The sequence below is a fragment of the Felis catus genome, chromosome A1 (genome assembly GCF_018350175.1).
Source record: "Felis catus isolate Fca126 chromosome A1, F.catus_Fca126_mat1.0, whole genome shotgun sequence".
Classification (NCBI taxonomy): domain Eukaryota; kingdom Metazoa; phylum Chordata; class Mammalia; order Carnivora; family Felidae; genus Felis; species Felis catus.
In genome coordinates this window covers 227,817,538-227,841,862 of record NC_058368.1, presented here as the reverse complement: position 1 = coordinate 227,841,862, position 24,325 = coordinate 227,817,538, and the positions used below count along the sequence as shown (strand labels likewise).

The 24,325-nt window shown below is 44.3% G+C and overlaps 1 protein-coding gene across 6 annotated transcripts in view; it reads left to right on the top strand.

Annotated features, from left to right (window-relative positions):
* The window catches only part of TRIO (trio Rho guanine nucleotide exchange factor), a 354,620-nt gene that overhangs the window by 12,036 nt on the left and 318,259 nt on the right, over window positions 1-24,325 (top strand). The window lies entirely within an intron of this gene.

Here is a 24,325-nt window from a genome sequence, read left to right as displayed (position 1 = left end):
AGTGACATTCACTCACATGATGATCCATATCAGGACATTAATTTGATACAATGTTACTACCTAAATGTACTGACCTTAGTAAAATGTAACCAGCTGTTCCAGAAATGTCCTTTTTGGCAATTAAAAGTATTTGTGGTCCAGCATTCCATCCAGGACCACATACTACACTGAGTTGTGTCTCCTAGGTTTTTTTTAATTTGGAACATTCCTCCAGTCTCTCTTGTTACCCCTGTATTTCGAAGATTCCAGTCAGTTCTTTGGGTGACCATTCCTGAGTGTGGGTGGTAGGATTCCTTGTGACTAGATCCAGGTTGTGCTTTTGTGGCAGAAGGTCCCAGAGTGCCCTGTCAGGGATGCAGCTGTCAGCAGCCCCACGTGGGGCATTGGTTCAGGTGGTGACTACCGGGTTTCTCCACTGTAGTGTTTCCTAACAGTTAATGTTTTGTTGCAAGATGATTTGAGACTATGTCAAATCCTGCTCCTTTCCTGACTTTCATTTGCTGGTTGTAGCATCTGTAGATGATTTTTGCTGGAATCAGTGATTACTCGGATGGTTGTGAAATGGTGATTTTTTGAACTTCATTATTCCTTCTGTGTTTCCCTGACTTTCTGCGATAAGGAAGAGATTTTCCTTCTGCCCTATTTATTTATTTATGTAAATATGTCCTCCTGGGGTCCTATTGTATACAATAGGTTATAATCCTTTGCTATCATTTTTTCATTTGATGCTCAAATTTTCCAAGATTTGGCCAGTGGGAGTCCTTTCAGACTGGCCTCTTTATCTTTTGTGACTTGTCACTATCATTTTCTGAGCTCTTTGCTATTTTCTGACACAATAAGATGTTCCAGGCTTGTGTTGTACTTTTCTTACTGCAGTCGTGTAATCAGCCGCTTCTCCAAGACACCCTGGTTCATTTTAGTAGAGAAATGTATTTAGAAACACAGTCTGGGCCTAAGTGTGTTCATTGGTACAAGGGTGTCATTATTGCGTCTAGGACCAGTCAGAGGACAGGGCTAGGAAGAGTTTGTGTATACACACGCGTATATAATGTCACAGATGCACACATGTCACTGTCTCTTTCTGTATCTGTCTGTCTAAAGTAACCATGAGTGAGGGCGCCTGGGTGGCTCAGTTAGTTCTCAACTCTTGATTTCGGCTCAGGTCATGATCTCATGGTTCATGCGTTCAAGTCTTGCATGGGGGCTGGCGCGGACAGCAAGGAGCCTGCTTGGGATTCTCTGTCTCTTTCTATCTGCCCCTCCCCATGCACGCTCTGTCTCCAAAATAAAATAAGTAAGCAATTTTAAAAAATTAGAAAAAATAGGATAACAACCATGAGTTTATACTCACTCCTTCAATTCCAGTCCAGAGCCACAGGGTGCATTTAATCTTCCCTTTCCCAAATTTGCAATTGCCTTCTTGAACACTGAAGGCCCCCCTTAACCCTCATGATCTTTACTGACTCGCTCAATCCAAGAATAGGCGGAAAGTAGTTTCAAATTCTAGCCGACACCACTGCGATAAGCGAACCTACATCTTCAAGTTTAAACTGTTCAAATCGGCAGTTAGTGGTCAGCTTTTCAGCTCAGGGCTTTGTCAGTTAATCATCCAAAGAAAACAGATGAAGTCATGCGCTGGAACTCCCCAGAGGCATGTTTAAGAAAAGAGCTGCCAGACTCCATCAACAGCTCACTTTCTGGTGATGTTGAAGCACAAAATTGAAAAATAAGGAGTTGCCAAATAAGAAAGGGAGATTAATTTCTGGTAAGTACAGTTTACGAAGATGACACCTGTTATGGGAAAGACAGTTTATCATCTTCCTCTCGGTACTAATTGCCCAAATGGAGGAAAAAGAGAAAGGAAAACGTTGAGATGCAGAGTGGGTGGTGAGAGGGCCATGGGCCCTCGATGGGTGGGGTCCTTTCTCAGGAATCCACGAGTCCCCTGATTGGGGAAGGAGCGGAGTTCCTATGTTGGAGGAAGTCATGAGTCAGGACTTGGGAGACTGTTGCTTGCTGCCCTTCATTGAGTTAAGTGTTTCTTCTCGGAAACCACCTGCATGAATTTAATGTGGCAGCAACGTGGTTTCTGCTTCAGTGCGGGGTTTCCGGGAAGTGCGGGGTTTCCGGAAGTGCGGGAAGTGCGTTTGCGTGTACTCAGTTCTAGAAATTGTGGAACGGCGAGTGCAGATCTTATGTTACAGGCAAAGTATTTGCTGTTTGGTGTTTTCCAACATTAAAAGATGACAGAACATAGGGCCTTGATTTTGGGAGATAGTCTTGATTTCCTACATTGTGTTCTGTATTTCCTATAAATGTCCTCATGCGTATTTGATCTTGTTCTGGAAAATTTGGCCTCTGTACTTGTAGAAGTTCTACAACTAGACATTTTAGCAAGAAAGAAGAATCATAATTTGCTTACTAATATTTTATGCTTTTTTTTTTTTTTTAATAGGCTTCATGCCCAGTGTTGGGCCAGAACTCCCAACCCTGAGATCAGATGTTGAGTGCTCCATCAACTGAGCCAGCCAGACACCCCAGGAAAGGCTTTTGATATTTAGAAAATTTGGAGAATAAAAGGTCATGCCTAGGGAGAGTGGGAATGACTGCTAATGGGTCAGGCAATCTGGAGAAAGTCTTGGGTGATGAAGATGTTCTGAAATTAGGTAGTGGCTGTGGTTGCACAACATTGAATGTACTAAAAACCACTGAATGGTATACTTTATTTTTTATTTTAACATTTTATTTATTGAGAGAGCACGGGCGAGGGAGGAGCAGAGAGGGAGAGACCGAGGATCCAAAGTGGGCTCTGAGCTGACAGCAGAGTGCCTGATGCAGGGTTGAAACTCACAAACTGTGAGATCATGGCCTGAGCCAAAGTCCATGCTTAGCTGACTGAGCCACTCAGGTGCTGTGAATGGTATACTTTATTTATTAAAAAAATTTTTTTTTAATGTTTATTTAGTCTTAGCAAGCGAGCACGAACAGGGGAGGGGCAGAGAGAGGGAGACACAGAATCTGAAGCAGGCTCCAGGCTCTGAGCTGTCAGCACAGAGCCTGACACGGGGCTTGAACTCATGAACTGTGAGGTCCTGCTCTGAGCTGAAGTCGGTCGCTTAACCGACTGAGCCACCTACGTGCCCCATGAATGGTATACTTTAACAGGGTGAATTTTGTAGTACGTAAGTTATATATTAACAGAAGAAGAAAAAAGGTCATGGCTAAATTGGTAACACATTTCATATTCTTAAACAGCTTCATTTATTGAGTGCTTACTGTGCACCATCTATTTAATTTTCCTAGTCCCCTGCAAGGTACATATTGAAGTGACATCCATTTGATACCTGAGGAAGGGAGCTCGGAGAGGTTTTTTTAACTTGCCGCAGATCAGGTAGCTCCTAGGGACAGATGTGAGGATGCCAAGTGCATAGTGACCTTCTTTCAAGAGTGGGTATCTGGGTGAACTCAGGGTCAGCCTGCTGATGGTTTCCCCTGCTCTGCTGTGCACATGACACCGAGGCCTTTGACACCATTAGGGAGCTTCCTACTTCCTGTTTTTTTGGTGTCAGGGAGGGAAAGCAATGAAATGACTCCTTTGAAAGAGAGTAGTATTATGGGTAAGATCTGATGGAGTTCAGTTATGATTTGATGGTATATTTGGTAATTTCTTAGAAAACTTTGGATTAACTATCTCGGTGAAAGCTTTAGAGGGTTTCAGTCAAAGAGGACAGGACACCTTTTGCTTGGGTGGGTGTTGTGGGATAGTGGAAGGCACACCTGAAATAGTTCAAGCTGATGGTACTTTAGTCTTTCTAATAAACACTCTGGGGAGGTTGCAGGGAGAGACAATGTCTTTGCAGTAGAACTTGCAGGCAGGGTGCTCTTGCTAGTGTGAGTTCTGTATTCGTGAACACTGGCATCCGTTCTGTTCACTCGCATACACGACTGAGACGTGGAGTACGTGTTAGACTCTAAGACAGAAACTATGAATTTGCATAAAATCACATATGCTCTGCTGTAATTTTCATTGTGCCTGTTTTAGAATCGAGATGACACTTCATGCAGAGTATTTTAGCTTCCACTTAGGAGACTTCTCAGAAAGGAAAAACTTGTGGGGCTTTGAAATTACTTTAGGGGATGGTCCCTGAAAGAAACAAACCATGAAGACTTTTTTTTTTTTTTTTTTAAAGAGGGCTCATTGGTCGCCAAGTTTCCAAATGTAGAGAAGATATGAGAAAACAACCCCCAACTCATTTCTCCCCACCCCTGAGCCACTGAAGACTTCCATTCTTTTTAGCATTTTGAAGCCTTTCCCCTGATTATATACATTAAAAACACATAAAGCACATTGGGGTTTGGTCTGTTGTGTGGTATGCCTGCGAAAGGACCAGAGGTCTGGCAGAACAAGAGCCTTCCTGCTGGGCGGTGACCTTTTTATGGTGTTTGGTCTGTCATCTTTGTTTCTCAGTCTTAAATGCCTAACTCAGAATTACTTAGCACTTGAAGTGGCTTTCATCTTCAAAGGACTTTATGGGCATTATTCAGTATACATGGGACCGTGTCATGAATGAGCTGTTTATCCCTGAGCACATCAACATGCCAGGTGCCATACAGCTGGAGAAGACAGAAATAATACTCTGGCCAGTGGGAGTTTATATTCTAAAGAGGCAAGATGATTAGGCAGATTCCCTCTTTTGGCCTCTTTTAAAGATGTGCTGGGGAATAATGTAGAAATTAAAATTGTAAGAGGTGATCAACTCGCTCACGTCTACCTAATTGGAATCGCTCTCAAGGTGAAAATGAAATCCGAGATGCTCCTTAAAAGGCATAGAATATTAGGTCTCATTTATTGCACGTTCTCGATGGATGTGGTATTTTCCTGTGTCACAGATGAGGGTTTTAGTAAAGACTAGGGAAGAACCCTTCTCTGTTCTCCATGACCTACACTCTTCTTTTTCTTTGCTGGTCTAGAAAGGGTGCTTTGTGACCAAGTCCTTGTGTGAGTCATGGACACGCATTTCTGAGTTTCAGACCTCGTCACACCATCCGGGCTAGCTGGGCCAGCCTCGGGAGAAGCTTCTGGTCGGCGTGGCCCTATCAGCCTCTGTGAGCCCCGTGCTCCCCTCCCCCATTCTGTGTCTGTGGTCTGCCACCTGTTTTTGTATTGGGTGTTCCCTCTTCTTTTTGGCTGTCTTAACTGACTCAACTCAGGCCTCACTCACTTTGGGAAACGGCACTTGTCCATCCTCTTCTGGCCTCACGCTGGCTGTCCGTGCTGGCAGGGCACCTGGTGTGGACAGCACTCTGCTTCAGGTTTTGTTGGGATGGGGTTAGTCCTTCTGAGTATGAGCTGCTGGGCTGCCAGCACAGGGCACTGCAGATGCTTGTGATCTACACCTGTGGTTCTTCAACTGGACTACTTTTCAGAATTGCCTGAAAAGTTCTTTTTTTAAAGTTAAAAAGATTCTTTTTTTTTTTTTAGTAATCTTTACACCCAGCATGGGACTTGAACCCATAACCCTGAGGTCGAGGGTTGCATGCTCTTCCTCCTGAGCCAGCTAAGTGCCCCACCTGGAAAGTTTCTTTAAATTATAGAATCCCTAGCGATTCTGATGGAGTAGTTCTAGAATAGAGCCCTGGAATCTGGACTTTGGATGTGCCCTACCGGTAATTCAGGTGCACAACGGTGTGGGAACCACTCTGTTATGGCAAGGCACACGAATTGGTTGTGGGTTATCGGGCCATGGCCAGTTCTGTGTAAGGTGTGATATGTGCAGTGTACAGAATCATCTCATTTACGTATCTGGAGATAACGGAGAAAGTTGAGTGTAGCTCATTTGTGACGGGAACAGCCTTCCTGAAGGAGAAGATCCTGGTTCATTGAGGAGCTCGCCGACCAGTCTTCCTTTCTGCTATACGAGCAGACTAAAGGCATAATTGGTGCTCCAAACTTGAATTTGAAGCTACTTGTTGCCATAGAGATGTTGTGTAGTGTTGAAGGAGATTAGAGAAATCACATCGTAAATTATCAGAACAGATGGCTTGTAATCTAACACTCTTCTAGCCCATATTCTTTGTACTGACACTTGAGAACATTTAAAAATATCGGTTCTTACTTTGTTCTTACACCTGTAAAAATGGCAGACTTCATACCGAGGTTTAAAATGGGTGTTACATATGTCACACACAGTACCCAGTGGCAGCAATGTGAGGTGGGAAAAATATTTGAAGCATGGTAGGAGTGTCCTCTCTACTTGTGCTTTAGGGACCCATTTGTAATTTGCTTTTTTTTTTTTTTTTTTTCCAGTTCCAGTTACAGATTTCATACTCTCCCTTATTATTTTGACGGTACCAGTCAGGGATAATTTTTATCTCCTGGCTTTGATGGAAATTGAGTCGTCGTCTAGGAGCTTTGCTCACAAAGGAATAGTACAAGACCGTGTAGATTCAGACAACATATTCACTTCCAAGGTGTCTTATTTTATGATGATGAAAAGCGTATTTTCTGTAAGAGTTTTTCTGAAATTTGTTTTCTCATTTCCTGTTTCAGTTTGTGGCCTGACACGCAACTGTTAAAGACCGTAGGACGATTCTGGACGTAGGATAATTCTGGACGATTGTCAAGGACAGTTATTCTGTGTCTCTTGTGGGGAAACGCAGCTCGACTGCCATTCTGGTGCGCACACACACGCGCACGCACACACACACAGTGGCTTAACATTTACATTGTGCATGTGGGCAGAGTGGATGTATACGTAAACGGCTTCAAATTAAGGAAGGATTAATGATAACCCTGTGAGTGTAGTTTAAAGACTCAGTAAAACTTACCTTGTTTTTTAGGTTCTTGTAGTTACACGTATGTTAACATGATTTTTAGATTTCTTTATTCTCACATTCTTAAAGTATTCAGGAATCTTAACAGGCTGTCCCTACATACATTTTCATGAGTCTCATTTTCATGCGCCGTACTTTAATAGTAACTTGCAAAGGAGATTAACAAGTTAGTTTTCCAGCTTCCAGACTATTCCTGAATTGCTTGTGTGTAAGTGTGTGTTTTAAACTGAGTCCAGACGTTAACAGTCCAGGACACTTCTCCTTGAACTTTTCTCTGCTTGAGCGTTTCTTCACCAGCCTGTGCCACTTGTACTGATGGCAGTTTCTGATGCCACCCAGCAGTGGAACAGGCAGGTCCCCTGTGAACCCAACTCCACTGGATGTAGTAATTCCTCCTTCAGGATGAATCATTCAGATGACTTAAATCCTTTGACACCCCTATGTCAGTGCTAGAAAATTAAAAAAAAAAAAAGTGTTCAGTAATTATATCAAAAGCATCAGAAAAACCATCTTATCAGAGGCCTTGGAGCCATGATAGGAGTGAGGAAAAAGCGTGATTAAGCCTTAATTTCTCTGATAAACATGGCACACCATTCAGCAAGGCTGGCTCACCCTCATGGGAATTATCCAGTGTATTGGCACTGGCCCGAGTGAATGGGGATGAAATTACCCAATTATCAAAATGTGTGGCTTGAGGGGAGGTTATTTGGCTCTGTAAAGCCACCTGCCATGGTGGTGAGGCCAGACTGACCGTGGAATCTGCCCGCCCGAGATACAATTTGCCTCAAGGGCAGAAAGGCTCCTGGTGTCAAAGCCCAGGATCTAGTTCTCCTGAGATTGCTTCAGAAGGGCTAGGACCATGACCTCCCAGCCAAATGGGTTTGGAGAGTCACTGGGTGGCTTTCCATGACCCTATTTCTCATTGGTAGGGTGGTCTACTCTTTTGTCTTTGGTCAGAGTTGGAGTGACTGACTCCTCTTCTGTCTCTCTCAGCTGACCTACTGGTGTTGGTGTGATTGTCCTTTTCCTCTTAACGATCTTCTAAAATTATTCCCTTGTGCGTTGCGTCTGCAGGAGGAATTTCCTCTTAGGAGTGTGTGAGTGGTTAATTCAAATTCAGCTTTCCACATATAGGCCCGTGCCCTTAAGTGTCACTGCCATTTTGCCCATTGAATTGTTTACTAAATGTACTAAGGGCACGAGAGGCCCCGAAACCATGAGCAAGAAAACAGGCCCTTTTCCTTAGGCCCTTGGATGTGCAGTGTTTGTGGAGTTAGCCATCTCTCAGTCAAGGAAGGACACTCTCAAGAAAAACAGATGAATGAACGCAGTACCCCCCTAAACTTCCCAGTAGCTGTATTTTTATTTTATTCTTCCTGTTGACCATCCATCTTTCTTTCTGGGGCTCTGTGTCTCTGTGCCCTTCACAGGGACTTTCCTCTGTTTACACGTGACTCACCCAGAGGTCATTCTTACAGCCTCAGCCCTTCTCAAACACAGCCCCATCTGCCCAGAAGTGAGCTTTTCAAAAAGGCCCCTGGACCCTATAAATAGCCGTCAGGTGCCCTCATTCAGACTGTGTGAACTCTCTCCACAAGTCTCTGGTTTTCTAGCCTCCAGAGCTGATAAAGTCTGCTAGAACGGGATGGCGGGTTGGCTGCGAGGGGCTCGCACACAGATTCCGGACTTATTAAATGGATGAATGCCTCGCTTTACTAAGTGGGCTTCTTATCTTTCTTTTTTAAATCCCTCTTTTGCACATTTCTTCCTTTTTTTCCTGCATTTCTCTTGTTTTCTCTTCTTCAGCCATTCAAAAGTGACAGTGCCGCGCATAGGCATTGGTAGACCTTGCTGGAGGCAGTTGGGGAGAAGAGTTTGGTTCCTGGGGCAGGAATGCTCCCCGTGGGGAGTCTGGATTGTGCCGGGCACCTGAACAGTCTTGAGCTGGGAGGAAAGCACTGTCCTGGTGGCTCCCCTTCCTCCTCTGCCCCGAGGCACGAGGCCCCATCCCGCCTGCTCCTGCACCGTAGTTTTATCTAATGCGAACTTTTCATTTTATGGTGATTCTAATAAATTTGGTTTAGCAGATAAACCTGATGGTTCTTCTTTTGAAGGTAATGTAATCCCTTTCCCTAAGGTTGGCATATTATTCTTCATAATCCCATCGACTCACCGTGGCCCTCGCATCATATAATTTCCTCCTGAGATTTTATTTCCTAAGCTGTAATTTATATGGAGGCCGAATCTTACTCACCTGTGTATCCCCAGCGCCCAGTCGGTGCCTACTAAATGTTTGCCGAATGAACGAGAAGGTGAACGCTGCATCCCAGTGTCCAATGGCAGGAGGCTGCCGTGAAGCGGTAACTCTGAAGTCAACAAACATGGGCCAGAGGCGCCCACGTCCTGTCTAGTAGAACGTTGTGGGGAGAGGGAGGAGGGGGAGCAGGACGAGGAGGAGGGGGGGGGAGGAGAAGCAGGGGAGGAGCAGGAGGAGGACGGCCCATGCGCTCTCGCAGCCGCAGCGTGCTTGTGTGCGGGTGGCGTGTGGGCACAGGCCGCTGCAGAGGAGGCTGTGTTCGTGATGCTGCTCTCGGTCTGCTTGCTGTTTACCGTGAACAATTAGCTAATCCTGGGGACCCAGGCTCCTTGCGTGGGTACGCATCCTCCCGTGGAATCCTTGTCTCCAGACTGGCTGTGCTCACTCACTGTGGACCCTGATCCACATCTGCTGAATGATTACTGGGCTTGACCGGGCACAGTGGAGGGTGAAGGGGCATCTTTTATCAGGTTTCCTTTGAGATTTAAGATCTAGTCACCTCTGAGTGTTTTTATTTTTCATGAGTTGATTTCTCATTGAGTACTTTGTGGAAAGGTCACATTGGGCAAAACAGCATGGGTAAGATTTTCTCTTGGGAATGTTTTTATAGGAGAGCTTTCCATAAGCCCGTTAAGAGTGTTTCAGGTCCTTCTTGGTCTTCCCTTTCCCATACTTCACTTTCATTTCTGGGACCCCACCCCTCACCCCCTTCAAAACTTTATAAATCTGAAAGCAGGCCACAGGCCCTTTTAAAATATTACACATCAATATGAGGCCAACCCAGTTTTTCATAAATAGGTCAACATGTTTCTACAAGGTAAGGGATTCAGAAACACACTATCCTTTAAAGAGAAGGTATTTCAGGGAAAGATGACGAGTTTTCAAAGCTTAGCTGTTGGTAAGGCCTGAGAATCCTAGCCCTCCAAGGTGCTGATTTCCGGGGCCTGCCTTGGATGAAGTGCCAGGTGCCACAAACATTATTGAGGGAAAGGCTGCTGGGGGTCAGGTGTGGTGGGAGACAAGCCAGGTGCAGACCTGTGAGGAGCTTCTTCCCTGTCCTCGAGAAGCAGCTTCATGCTGAGTGTGTGCTGTGAAGAGCCATCAGCACCAGCCTTCCGCCCAAGGGGTGTAATGCAGACACGTTCTCTTTGAGTCAGACTGGTGCTCTTGCCTTACCTGATTACCCAAAGAGTCATTTCTTGCTTATGGAGGGCGGGACCAGTCCCTCCCATAAGTTCTCTTTACTGATGATTGTGCTTTTTGTCTATAGATCAGAATCCACTGATAGTCAGTCGTGTGATGCTGGGAAGCCAGAGCAAATCAAGAGAGGAAAGACTATGGAGGGATTTACAAGCTGGTTCTTCACATTTATCTGAGTGTAGGTACCCTTCAAGAAGGTAGTCATGTCTGGCGTGATCCTTGGAAAAGTTTGTAGGACTCTGCCTTACGTTTGTAAAATTGAAAAGAACGCTGAATAACTGTGAAAACTGGCTGTGTTCACAGGTGTAAACATTCACAGCATCACACCCACTGTGCCATCCTGAAGTCAGTGAAACGCTTTGTCGCTGATTTCATGGGTCTTATCATCCATGAAAAGTGCCATGTGCTTAATTCATGACCAGGTGTTCTGTACTGTTAATGTAGCCTAATGTGAGACACACACTTTATGTGTGCCCTGGCGTCCCCTGAATGGGGAGGTCCCACATAGGTGAATAAGTGGACGCAAATATGTTATTCATAGTTTTAGAACAGGAGATCCTCTGATGAATCCGAGTATTTGGCAGCAGAGCGTGGCCTATACAGCTTGATATAAATCTGTTCATTTCTCCCTTGTACTAGATTTTGAAGAGGGTGAATTTCCAATTTTCTGTTTCCCCATAGTAGAAAAACAGGCTTTTGTGTTGTTTTGAGCACTGTTCTCTAGCACCGGAATTGCTTGTGTGTGCATATCTTTACCTCTTTCTGATTGGAATGCTGCCCTTTGAACTAGCCTTCCGTTTGTTTGGGTTATTTGGCTTCTTTGACTTGTTGGTGGGCACCAGGGCTTGTGAGTTCATTGTTATTTGCAGGAGACATATTTAAATTCATGCTCCTCTCGGTCCACCTTTTTCATTTTAATTACCGATCTACCCTTAAGCCTGATTTTTTAAATAACCTGTGTTGAAATGCAAATTCATTGTTGGAAGTGTCACTAAGAAATCGGAGTCTGGTGTTCCTCTCCTGGGTCAGGCCCTGGCCTTTTCCCCAGGGTGAAAAGAGCAGGGAGGCCTTGCCAACGTCGCCACCCAGATCCCACAGCCAATGCTGGCGGTCAGTAGGTGACCTCTACAGTCAGTGTCCTCAGAGCCACTACTTACAGGGTGAGACTTTTGACTCCTACTGTTTGATTTTTACTTTTTAGTTGGGTTATGTGAGGTGAATGCATGGATTAAGTTTCTTGTTCTTTGTGTAGGACAGAATTAAAGGGAAATTTAAGACATCCTGGTCTGCTTTTGTTCATCACCTCTGTTATATTCTTAATGGGTATTACGACTGCCTTTTTTTTCATTCTTTTTTCTTTTATAGTTGGGAAGGTCCCCAATTTTATTTTTACATCATGTTCTTCTCTGACACAGTTTTATTTGACAGTACAACAGTTACATTTTTAATAAAGTGTTCCCACATTTCCATATTCTTTACTTTTGTAGGACGATGTCATTTTTGATGATCACTAATTGGTATGTCTGAATATCTCCCTTCTGACTACAGGTATAAATAGTGACTAAAGTGAGAGATTTTGTTTCAGAGGTGGAGATTTTGGGTTACTGCTCTGGCTTTACCGCTAACTCCCAGGAAATAACCTGCCCTGTTTTATGAATTCTTTATACATGGGCTTCTGTTGTGGGTAGCTATCAAGTCTATGACATTCTTAGTTTTATTTGATTGGAGCGCTTGAGTTACTATCACAAAGTGCCTCTCAGTGAAATGCATTGTAACTTGTTTGTGTTTATTCTGTGCAGTGGTGGTGGTAAAGTTGTTATCTAAACTTCTTAAAGAAGATTTTTCGTACCGGCTTTACAGTGAGTTCTTTAAAAAGGGATCTCCCATCAGTAGATTCATATCTATTTTTGGAGAATTAAAAGTGATAAGTACTTGATGGTACTGTAGGATTAGCTTGGAAATATCTGTAAGTTGATAGTGCATGGATCATACAATTGTTTTGTCACCAGCTGTCGAGTGATTTGGTAATTAGATAAAGCATTTTCTTTATTTTTCTTTATTTTTTATTTTTTTTAACATTTATTTATTTTTGAGACAGAGAGAGACAGAGCATGAACGGGGGAGGGTCAGAGAGAGAGGGAGACACAGAATCTGAAGCGGGCCCCAGGCTCTGAGCTGTCAGCACACAGCCCAACGCGGGGCTCGAACTCACAGAATGGGAGATCGTGACCTGAGCCGAAGTCAGATGCTTAACTGACTGAGCCACCCAGGCGCCCCTAGATAAAGCATTTTAGAAAGGGCTGGTTATTAAACACAAATGGTAGCCAATTTTTGTAGGCGAAAGAAAAAGCAGTTGAGAAAAGCAGGACTCCAGGTGATTACCTGGAAAGCAGGCGAGGTTGGGGAGAAGCAGGAGGAGGAGATAGGAGGGTGGCAAGTTGGGCCATGTGTTAGGTACGTAAGGAGATGCTTTATGGGACTCATTTACACTCCTGGCTGCATTCTCTGTAGTTTACCCGAACCGGAGATTACTGTTCTTGTAAGATGCTTGGAAGGTTAGTTGGTTAAGTTTCATATGAGACCTATACGAGGGAGGTAATAATAGAAAAGTTCTTTGTGATAGCTTTATGAGGGATATAATATTTTAGTAACTTTTTAAAATTAAAAAACTACCTTCAGTGAAAACAGTGTAGTAATTTGTATATACTGTGGTTAGAAATTTTTGTTTTTTTTTAAAAATTGAGATGTGCTTTTGGTAGTCTTTAGCTAAATCCTTCACCTTAACCATTGTTTAAAACAGTCTTTAACTTTTTTTATTCATTCATGCATCAAGCATCTATTGAGTACCTAGTGTGTGCAGTCACCAAAAGTAAAACTTTTCTTTTTCTTTTTTTGAGAGAGAGAGAGCTGGGGAGGGACAGAGAGAGAGAGAGAGAGAGAGAGAGAGACACACACACACAGAGGATTCAAAGCAGGCTCCGTGCTGACAGCACAGAGCCCATTGTGGGGCTTGAACTCATGAACTGCGAGGTCATGACCTGAGCTGAAGTTGGGTGCTTAACTGACTGAGCCACCCAGGCGCCCTAATTTGAAGTTCTTAAAAGAGAATATTATGTATGTAGAAATACATTTTGTCACTTTTCAACCATTCGCATTTGCATCTTTGTTTCAATTTGATATACAGTTTCAGCATTTGATGGAATAAGGATGGAATCTTAGTAGTTTATGGTAAAGAGGAATTACTGGAACTCATCCCTGTTTCAGCATTCCATTCCTTCGTGAAATCAGAATCGTGAAGCTATTTTGGGAAAGGGTTGGAAATTCTTATAATCCTAGAGTATTAAAGATACCCAGACTGTCCAGAAGACCCAACCAAGCCTGATTCGCTCAAGAAAATAAGTCCATGAAACATCTGGTTTGTTACTGCTTCAGTTTGCATGACCACAAAGAAAGAACTGACTTAGGTTCAGCAAAAACTGTACACACAGAAAATTATACCCTTATAAAAGAAACAAAATATTTTATAATAGTTCGCCAAAAATATACTGCCCTTATAAGAAAAGGCCGTTGGCTAAGTATCTCATTGGTCGCTGTAAGTAATCATACTTTTGACTAAAACTCTTGGAATGCCAACCTAAAGTTTTCAGTGTTTGAAAGACAAAGATTGCACCATTTAGGGTAATGCTGGCTAGCTAGACTTTGTAACATCTGAATGTAGACCATCAGCTGAGAAAGCAGAGGCCAAAATTAGACAATCTAAATTATTTAGGATGACAGAAGACAAAGGCAGGGTTTGGCTAGGAGTTCCTCTTAGGTCTGTCATATCACTTGGTAGAGAATAGATAGAAATCACCCACAGAGGTACAGATAGGTTGCTCCAGAATAATTTTTTTTAATGATTTAATTTATTTTTTTAAAGTAATCTCTACACCCAGCATGGGGCTCAAACTCAGAACCGTGAGATCCAGAGTTGCGTGCCTTACTGGCTGAGCCAGCCAGGCGCCTCATGCTCCAAGATAATTTTTAAGTAGACCCTCAGTATTATCTGAAATCTGATGAGGATTAAGGACTAGTTCATTGCTGTTCCTGGATATTCTTTAGTCTGAGGCTTCTTCCCTCCTCTTAAAATTAGAAAGCAAGAAAGAAATCAGCTTGTTGCTAATTAAAAGCAAAAACACTAAACATCAAAGCACAGGGGTTTTGTTTTGTTTTCCACATATAAATGAGAAGTGTCTGTCCCTGTGACTCTTGCCCTCATCTAATGGGCAGCGTAAATATAAAGCCACACACTATCTGTACATCTTGGCTGTCTTCTGAAAATACACTGTAAAGCTGCCCAAATAACCAGCGGTGGTTAAGCTTATCAGGTAAGGCTACTGCAGGAAAGTGAAACAGGAGTATGTCTGCTGATACTCCAACATCATTGAAGTGTAGATACCTCATGGACTTCTTAGAAGGATGCTGTTTATATTGCTGCTAATTATGGGAAAATAAGCTCTTGTCACTGTCAGTCTATATTGATTTAGCACTCCGGTAGCTGTGGTTTTGAGTGGTTTGCATGTGAGCAGTTACATGCATAGTTTGGCAGATATTTTCAGGGCCTGACTCAGTTAAGGCTCTTTTGGTTGCTGGAGCAAAAGGGGAATGAATTTATCATAAGTATATGGGAGCCCCCAGTTAACCTGAGGGAGGGAGGGGGTATGGATGGCCTCACCTTCCCCCCAGGAACAGCTGGTAGTGGGTGGGAGCTGGCCAGCTCGGAAACAGCTTCTCTAGTTTGTCTCTGTTTCCCATTTCTCCCTGGGCCTACTTTCTGTCTGTCTGTCTGTCTACCTACCCAGCCAACTTCACCCTCACTTCCATAGTGCCTGGAGAGATTGACCGGCAGCTCTAAGCAGTTGGTCAGCTACAGTCAGGGACACACACAGGCCTGCCACCCGAGTCCTTGCCAGAGAGAAGATTTCTGCTATGGAGTATGTGGTCCCCTGGGTAAGAACTTGTTCTTGGGTGACTGTCTGGAGACAGAAAGCCAAATAAGTAACAAAGTGTCTAGAGTAGGAGCGGTCTGGAGACCCATGAACTTGGATGGGAAAGAAATTAATTCCATCTTTATTTTCACAGCTCTCCAGCTAAATACAGTATTTCCTTCTACTGTGAATGTCATGTGGTAGTTTTAGCAGTGCCTGTGATGTGTCTCCAAGGGATATCACAGATGGTTTCAAATTGTTACAGTTACAATGTCTCTCAAAGTATTGTTCATGCTAATCACTACTTCAAAATTAACAGTAGTTACTAGACTGCTAGATCTTTTTACTTAATGTAAAGAAACATAATACTTTAAACTCTTTTGATAACTTTAAAAATGGGTTTTCTGTGTAAGTTTCTATATTTTGTGCGTTTGAAAACACTATTCTGAGAAGAGATCCATTAAGTTAGAAATACAGTACTCCTAAAAATTGCTAGCTAGAATTGAGACTGCTGTTTTCTCTTTATGGCTGTCAGGATCCAGATGTTTTCTAGAAAGGGTTTTCCAATTTCCTTCCAATTTTCCCTATTCTTAGAAGTCCTTTCTCCCTTTCCACAATTCTTAGTTCCTTTGATCTTTTAAGGGCTAGTAATGGATTCCATTTCTTGTTTGTCTTTTACATAAATCGGATTCTTTGGAGCTGAAGATTTTAGATTATTATAGTATTTCTTTTTCGACCTTTGTTTTATTTTATTTTTTTAAGTGGCTCCATGTTCACACGGGGCTTGAACTCACGACCCCGAAATCAAGACCCACACGCTCCACTGACTGAGCCAGCCAGGTGCCCTAGATTATTACAGTGTTAAAGTTTAGAGATGATGCCAGGATAAAACTAGATCTTGAAACAGGACATCAAAGTATGGAAGCAAGATATGTTTTACAAGCCTGCGTGTCTCAAGATTAGGTATGATGAAAGTTCCCTTAAATAGTTTTAAGTGAACTAATTTTATCACACTGAAAGTTACATGAATATTTTGTAAACTCCCTCAGAATGATAACGTAGCCTGTCTCATGTAGTGTGCTGTCAGTCCATTTAGTATGAGCTCAGCATAATTTATGAGAGTCATGGAAATGTAAAGGATACTTAGACCACTGTGTGCTGGGTTGGGGGAGACAAAGCTTATGAAAGAAAAAGTTCACAGAATGTCATGTTACAGTAAAAGTGTCTCTGTTTGCATCAGAAATACTGATGGTGAAGAACACCGGGAAGTTAATGCATTTTGGGATAATGAATATCAAGCATAGCTCCTATTTAGAACTACAACTTGTTATAAAATAGGGCTTAAAAATTTCCATTCATGCTTTTACAGAAGGCTTTAAAATTTAGGTATGTTGAACCTTTCAAAAATAACATTTTTTTACTTAATTCCAAATAAGCCGGGATTGATCTCGAGGTTGTGAGTTCAAGCCCCACGTTGGGTGCAGAGATTACTTAAAAATAAAAGCTTTAGGGGCGCCTGGGTGGCGCAGTCGGTTAAGCGTCCGACTTCAGCCAGGTCACGATCTCGCGGTCCGTGAGTTCGAGCCCCGCGTCAGGCTCTGGGCTGATGGCTCAGAGCCTGGAGCCTGTTTCCGATTCTGTGTCTCCCTCTCTCTCTGCCCCTCCCCCGTTCATGCTCTGTCTCTCTCTGTCCCAAAAATAAATAAACGTTGGAAAAAAAAAATAAAAGCTTTAAAATATTTTAGTTCTCACAAGACTATTTTTAGATAGGCACAAACAGCCCATTCAGGATACTTTGTTTGTGCACACCACTTTCTGTATCAGGACTGTGCCCTGGAGTTTGAGAGAGCTGTGGGGCAGAGGATTTATTCTGGAATTCATTTGCATGTTGGAAACAGCTTTCATAAATAAGTTGCCATGTTTACGTTTTGTTTTCAGTGGCTTGTATTTCACAGGTTTCAAGGTCTCAAAGTTTAAAGGTCCCATTTTAATCTTTTTGTAAATGTCATTTTCTTTTTTTTTTTTTTTAATTGTTTTGAATGTTAGAGAGAGGGAGAGAGAGAGAGCGAGAGGCAGAGGGGCAGAGAGAGAGGGAGACACAGAATCTGAAGCAGGCTGCAGGCTCTGAGCTGTCTGTGCAGAACCCAACACAGGGCTTGAACTCATGAACTGTGAGGTCATGACCTGAGCCAAAGTCCAACGCTTAACTGGATGCTTAAGCGACTGAGCCACTCAGGTGGCCCTGTCATTTATTCTTTCTTTCTTTCTTTCTTTCTTTCTTTCTTTCTTTCTTTCTTTCTTTCTTTCTTTCTTTCTTTCTTTCTTTCTTTCCTTCCTTCCTTCCTTCCTTCCTTCCTTCCTTCCTTCCTTCCTTCCTTCCTTCCTTTCTTTCCCTTCCTTCCTTCCTTCCTTCCTTCCTTCCTTCCTTCCTTCCTTCCTTCCTTCCTTCCTTCCTTTTTTTTTAAATTAAAAAAAAAATTTTTTTAAAGGGGGGCAGAGGGTGGGGCAGAGAGAGAAGGGCACAGAGGATCCCAAGCGGGCTCTGTGCTGACAGCAGTGAGCCCAATGCAAGGCTCAAGATCATGACCTGAGCTGGAGTTGGAAGCCACCCAGGTGCCCCTGTCATTTTCTTTTTTAAATTGAAGTGTAGTTGACACACGGTGTTATAGTACTTTCAGATGCACAGTATAGTGCCTTAATTCTGTACATTACTTGGAGATTACTATGAAGAGTGTAGTCACCACATTTTAATTTCTGATAATAACTGGGATATGAGTGGGTACCTTTTAAATGACATTTTTATTGTGAAAAACAGATCTTTTTAATGCCATACATTTCTGGCATTTGTGTGAATTTCGTGTTACTTCTTGGTGTCTGATTGGCCTGAAATAAGCACACACTATCATTGCACCTTCCTTGCTGGACCTCCTGCCCAGAACCTGGAGATTTGAGCAGGCCAGGATTCTGACACTATTAAGCGTGCTGCCTCTGGTTGACTAGCAAATGGAAAATTAAAAAGTAAAAGGGGAAGCACAGCTAATGGAGCAGGAGAGGGAGAGACCGGAAGAAAGAAAGAAAGAAGGGAAAGACTGCCTGACTAACTGGCTTCCCTCTCCTGGCGGGGACCCAGGACGCCCTGGAGAGCAGGATTGCTCCCCTGTGTGGGGAGAGGCCTCCTCCCCTCAGCGGCTTTGCTGGGGTCAGGCACGCAGGAGTCCTTCCTCCTGATTGTGCTTTGTCATCACTGAGTATTTTGGCTGCGGGAAGGAGGAGCTGCTTTGCGTCTGTATGGAAATATAAGACTTTCCCTGGAAGCTCCCCAGGCCCATTATGGCAGATGCAACACAAAACCCAAGTCAGCCCTGGCTCCCCCACAGCTGGGCTCCGTTTCTGAACCACCGCAAGGATTTTATCGATGTTGTCTACTTTTCCATTTTATTTATATTATGTTATTTACCATTTACTATTAGAGGTTACTCTGTGTTTTGTGTGGCTTATTTTTATTTTCATTGGTTTACAAATACTCTTACCAATGATTTTCCTAGTTGATGAAGTAATTCTTTATTTCCCTGCTTCTTTTAACTGTTGTTCCCTAAAACTGCCTCTTTCAGGGCAGCTTTCGCTTGGCCTGCAGTGCTGTGTGTTTACCAAGCAGAAGCAGTGAGAGAGCTGTGTGCGAGGTGCTAAGGACCACGCAGCAGAGAAAGCCAGAGATAAAAAGGGGGGTCATTGCAGGTGGCACAGCGATGCTGCCACTTCACGGCGAAGAGAAAGTGAACAAAGTTCAAGCTGACTGTTGCAGTTATTGCTGAATTCAACTGGAGAAGCCCTGGGTGGTTGGAACACCTTGTGCTCCGTGGTGAGCCCCCACGACCCTGCTTGATGTTTCAAAGGTGACAGGTGTTGTCAAATGTTGGTGCTTTCTTAGCTAGACGTTTTTTATTGTTAGGCTGACCCTGTGTTCCAAACAGAGATGCTTTGGAGAGTGAAAGGCAGTGTTCCTGATAATTATTCTAGAACAATGGGTGTAACTGGAACCGTCCCTGTGGACCCTGGATATGTGCTCACTCAACTCAGTGACCACAGTTTTATAATTTCTGTACACAGAGGGCGAGAGGCATGCTAAGATATTCGTGATTCCCAATGATGAGTGTTTCATGGCTCATTCCTAACTTGAATAAAATGACATTTAATTCAGTATTGGACACATAAAGGCATTGACAATTGGCCGAGAGGAGTAGTCAGAAGAGATGATGCTGAGTCAGAGCTTCTGTCAATAGTGGTCTGTTTAAAAACAGACCTAGAGTACATTCAGAGAGCCCCCCTACCCCCTCCTTGAGTGGTTGAATTGCGCATTTTATGTGTGAGCTAAGTGTGACTTGAGCAGTGAATCAGGATTTGTCAACACTGGGGGACCTGGCGTGCATCCTACCCTTCTTTCCTTGAACTCAGAAGGGGGGCTTTGTGCTGCCCTCTCCCTCCCTAATCACAGAAGAAGGGTGGTGAAAAAGGCTTTTTAACTGCGTTCCTGTTTTGAATGAGCCAACTTATTTTGGTCAGAGTCCGCTCCCCCTCTCCTGGCCTGCCTGCCTCGACATCCCCGCCCCCCCCCCCCCAATGGGTCTGGTGTCCCAGAATGGGGGTAAAATCCTGTTTAGCAGCTAGATTCCCTGAGTAGAACCCCCCACAACTGCTTCACTGAACATTAGAGGAATTGTTCTGTATTTGGTCTTAATTGTTCTGTAATGCTAGGTGAAATGCATTTTTAACCACCTTAAAGTAAGAACGTATTCATTCTACTTTTTTTGCCTTCAGAATTCTTCAGTAGTATAAGCATTAAGATAAATCAGAAGTAATATGTGTTAAAACATATCTTTTCCTTACATTCTGAAATTTTGTACATATTGTATATGGTTTTGGAAGGTATGTTGGGTAAAGTAACCATTAACTGGAATATAGGTATAGTCAAGCCTGTACATTATAGTCCCTAGTTTTCTGGTGCAGCCTCTTGAAATAACCTAGATAAAAAGCTGGTTACATGCTGATATTTTCAGTCTGTGTGGCCTGAATTTCCAAACTGATCATTACATACTGCCTGGAGCTTTCTATTCTCATTGGATTAAAAAAAGATTATTTTGAAGGGAATGGGGCAAAAGAGGGTAACCGAGTTTACCACTCTGTTTTCTTTAACTGTGCTAAGAGTATTGAGTTACATGGAAACTATCCATGTTTTTACCTAAATAAATAAGGCTTGCTTAAACAAAACAAAGCAAAACAAAAAAACACCTAAATTGGACTTTTGTAAGAATCTCATTTTTAGCTTTAAGAAAAAAAATCTCAGAAGTAGGACATGTTAGAGCTGTCTTATCTTTGAGTATGAGAATCCAGGTAGTTTTAATTTTCTTCTAAAATCTATTTGAGTTGGCTTATTTTTCTACATATGCTAAAATATTTAATTTTGTCCAGTAAAATTTTCCAGAAAAAAACTAAGGTATAAAAGACATGCAAGAAAATGGTGTCGATACACATTTACTTTTGGAGTTTTCCTTGGTTCCATCATATGGATTATAAAACAAAATCAGTGGAACATGACGATGCGTTTTTTGGTTTGATTCTTCTGTTGTGTCTCAACCTCTTACCGTTGGCAGCACGTGTAGCTAACATGACAGACTTTTCCTAAGAAATAAGAAAGGCGTGTTCATTAAGGGGCATAGAATGAATGTTGGTATTTTCTACAGATACCAGATTGTTTTTAGATGCCTTCTGATGCCTGAGAGGACACCCAACAGGAGACCGCTCCGTTATTGGCCCGGTTGAGATTGTGTTAGTGCTTCTAAGGGTTTGGGTGTTCGTCGGAACTGGAGGTGGGGTGCCAGTCCGTTCTTTGTGGACGCTGCGGGACAGCGGGGCGCATCAGTCTAACGTGGGCGAGCCTGGGAGCCAATTACCCGTCCCCGTTTACTGTCGCCAGCACCCCACAGCCATCCTGCGATCAGCCAGGCCGAGCATCTACAGTGAGCCTCGCGCCAGCTTGTGAAGAAGGGTGTGGGCAGGTCTGTGATCGGGCGAGGAGAGTTTCTGGGCCAGGTGGTCCTTGCGATGGCGCGTGGGACCACTCGCGTGGGGCCCATGTCCGCAGTGGGCAGAAATCCGTTCTCGAGGGCCGTTTTGCGGCACGCTGGGACTACGCTAGCTCCTTCTGCCGCACCTTGCTTCACACCAACGTCAGGAGTCTTCACGGGCCGAGGCTTTCAGCCCAGAGTCTGAGTGGATAGATGGCAGGAGCAGTAACTGGGCAGGGTGCAAAGAACGGGAAGTCCGAGGGGAGAGCGTCGGGTTGTGGCTCCGCAGGGCAAGGCATGGTAGCGTGGGAACTGCTGTCTACGGAGCATGTGCTCCCTGTAGGGTGAAAAACGAGGTTCCACATCTGCTTTTACCTCTGTGCGGAGCCCCTGAGTGAGCCTTTTATGTGTTCCGTCCCTTGCCCCCCCCCCCCCCCCCATCTTGCCCCTCCTGTGTGGATACTGTTGTTCTTGTCATTGTATTGAGGAGAAGCCTATAAACTGAGGCTCAGAGACATCAACCCACTTCCTGTACCCAAGGTCACGAGGCAAGCGGGGATGGGATCTAGAACTGGCCTCACTCGGAAGCTTCTCGTGTTCTCTTCCTGCCACTGTGGCGTCTTCCTCAAATGTTAGTGTTTCTTCCTGCACGTGGGCGGGAACGTGTCTGAAGAGGTCTGACCGAGGGGCTGTCTGGCACAGAGGATGCGTACGTGGAGGTTCCCGCCTGGGTAAGGCGGCCCGGGGAGGAGAAGGTTCTGAGTGCCGAGCAGACAGAGTCGGAGGGGGGCCGTGGCTCAGGGCTGGTGGGTGGAAACAAGGCCGCTGCTGGCATGGCGGAGCCCTCCCCAGCTCGAATGGGCCTGCAGTTTCCCAGCACCCGGCCCTTCTGCGCCTGGCCCTGGGGCTGAGCGCCCTTCCTGCACGAACTGGCTGGAATGTGCGATCGCTGGAGGTAGGGGTGCACCTGTGGGGACATACCGTAGCCGACGGGGTTCCTTTGTCAGGGACATCACGGTCACCCGCGTTGTGTGGCCTCGCGCGAGGGGGGCCAGAGCGAGCTTGCGTCGGGGACACAGGGCAGGTTTGAGAGACTCCCTCCCCGGCACAGATGTCCTGGGAACACCGAAGGTGGAAGTCTTCCTTGGGGTTTCCCTTCTTCCTGATAGATACGAGTGGTGTCCAGTTTTGCCAGAAAGGTATTTTGGTTTGTGACCTTTGCACTGTGCGTACATTTTTGTAATTACAACCTTTTAGGGAAATTTGCCCGATTTTGGCTTCGTTTTCAAAAAAAAAAATGCCATGTTTTTCTCTTTCCACTTGTATCCTTAACAATTTTTGAGGGCTCATGACAGTCATACAGTTTAAAGGTTAACGTGTGAGGCGGCTTTTCAGGAAGAGTGGCCTTGGGAGGCTTCCTGTGGCCACAGGGGCCACAGGGGTGGATGGAGATGCTCGGCTCGTTCTCTGTCGCGGGCAGTGTCCAGAGCGGGTTTCTTGAGCCCCGAGCAAAGGTGGCAGTGAAGTGAGGCAGCCTCATGCCTTTTGCAGGCCCGAGGCTCAGAGCGCAGTGTTAGGAACCACACGGGCCAGAGGACTGCCTCCAGCCTGAGAGGGAAGACATTCCTGAAGAGAAGCAGAAGCTGTTAGGTTTGCTCACCGCGTCCTGTATTTTTACTCTCTCGTCCCTCTTGTCCTACATCTCAGCACTCTTTAGGAGTTGAAATCTCGTTCCCTGAAGCTTCACTTGTTCGCTGTTGTGGCCGATGGTGCCCAAACGTTCAGAACTGCAAGAGCTCTTGTCTGCTGAGCCTTTCAAGTACGTGAAGGTGGCGACCAGGACCCTCCTGGCCTCATGCTCTTTGTTTAAGCATCCACACCTTCCCTCTGTTCCCTCTGTTCCCCAGTAGCTTCCACACTTTGCACCGATGTGGGTCACAGGATCCCAGGTCTGACCTTTGTGAACCTTGCAGAGTACGCACTGCTCCGACCGGTTCCTGTTGGAGCTCCGGCTCATGGAACTCTCCGGAATGCCTGGTGGGTTTTCTCTCTTCATCTCCTTTCCTTTCACCCAGGTTCCTTCCCGACTTTGTATTTAAAGAAACTAGTATTTTGAATGTAAATGTAACTCCACACATGTCACTGAATTTCATCTTTTTACTTCAGTTATTCCAGTTCAGATCGCTGGATAGTATGTATTCTTTTCCTCCCGACACAGCAGTAATTTCTCTGAGCTGTGTGGTCTGCAGATCTGAGAATGGGACTCCTCTGCCTTGCTATTGGGGTGCCTGCTGGCAAGCTCCAGGGAAAAGGGCCATCAGTGAAATGTGTAGGCACCTGCTGTTTGCTGTGTCCCCGGCGCTCTGCCTCCGGCTCTGTGAGACGTGGTGCACGTTCTACCAGATGGCCCCCTTTGACTTTTGCCGATACTAGCCTCGACCAGAACAGCACTTTGGTCCCCTGGATTTTATGAGCGGTCCCTGGATTGCCTGATGGAGATGCTTCAACTTTGGAACCGACATACATCTGATAGAAGCTGTTGTGGAGCTTGGATGGAACAGTGACATTTTAAAAGTGAGCAGTCAGTCATGTTTTAGAAGTGATTGGCTTGTTAAATACTATGTGATTTCTTCTCACTTGCCCATAGATATGGCTAAAAGTCTCCCTTCTGGTAAGAGAGAGATGACTAAATGGTGTAAATTTTATGCCTTAATTTCGATAAAGACTGAAGTATAAGAACTAGGGACAAGTTTACATGTAGGAGCTTGGTCTGAGAGAAAATAGCGCCAATTAAAAAGGACAGTGTTGAACTTCAGGTGCTTTTCTCTCTGATTAACTCTTACAAGATCTCTACATTTTTTTCTTCCTAGGAAATTACCTATTGGAAAGTTCACTTAGAATTTAAGAATTTACTCAATTTCTCCTGAAAGGTGAAGTGCTCCCTT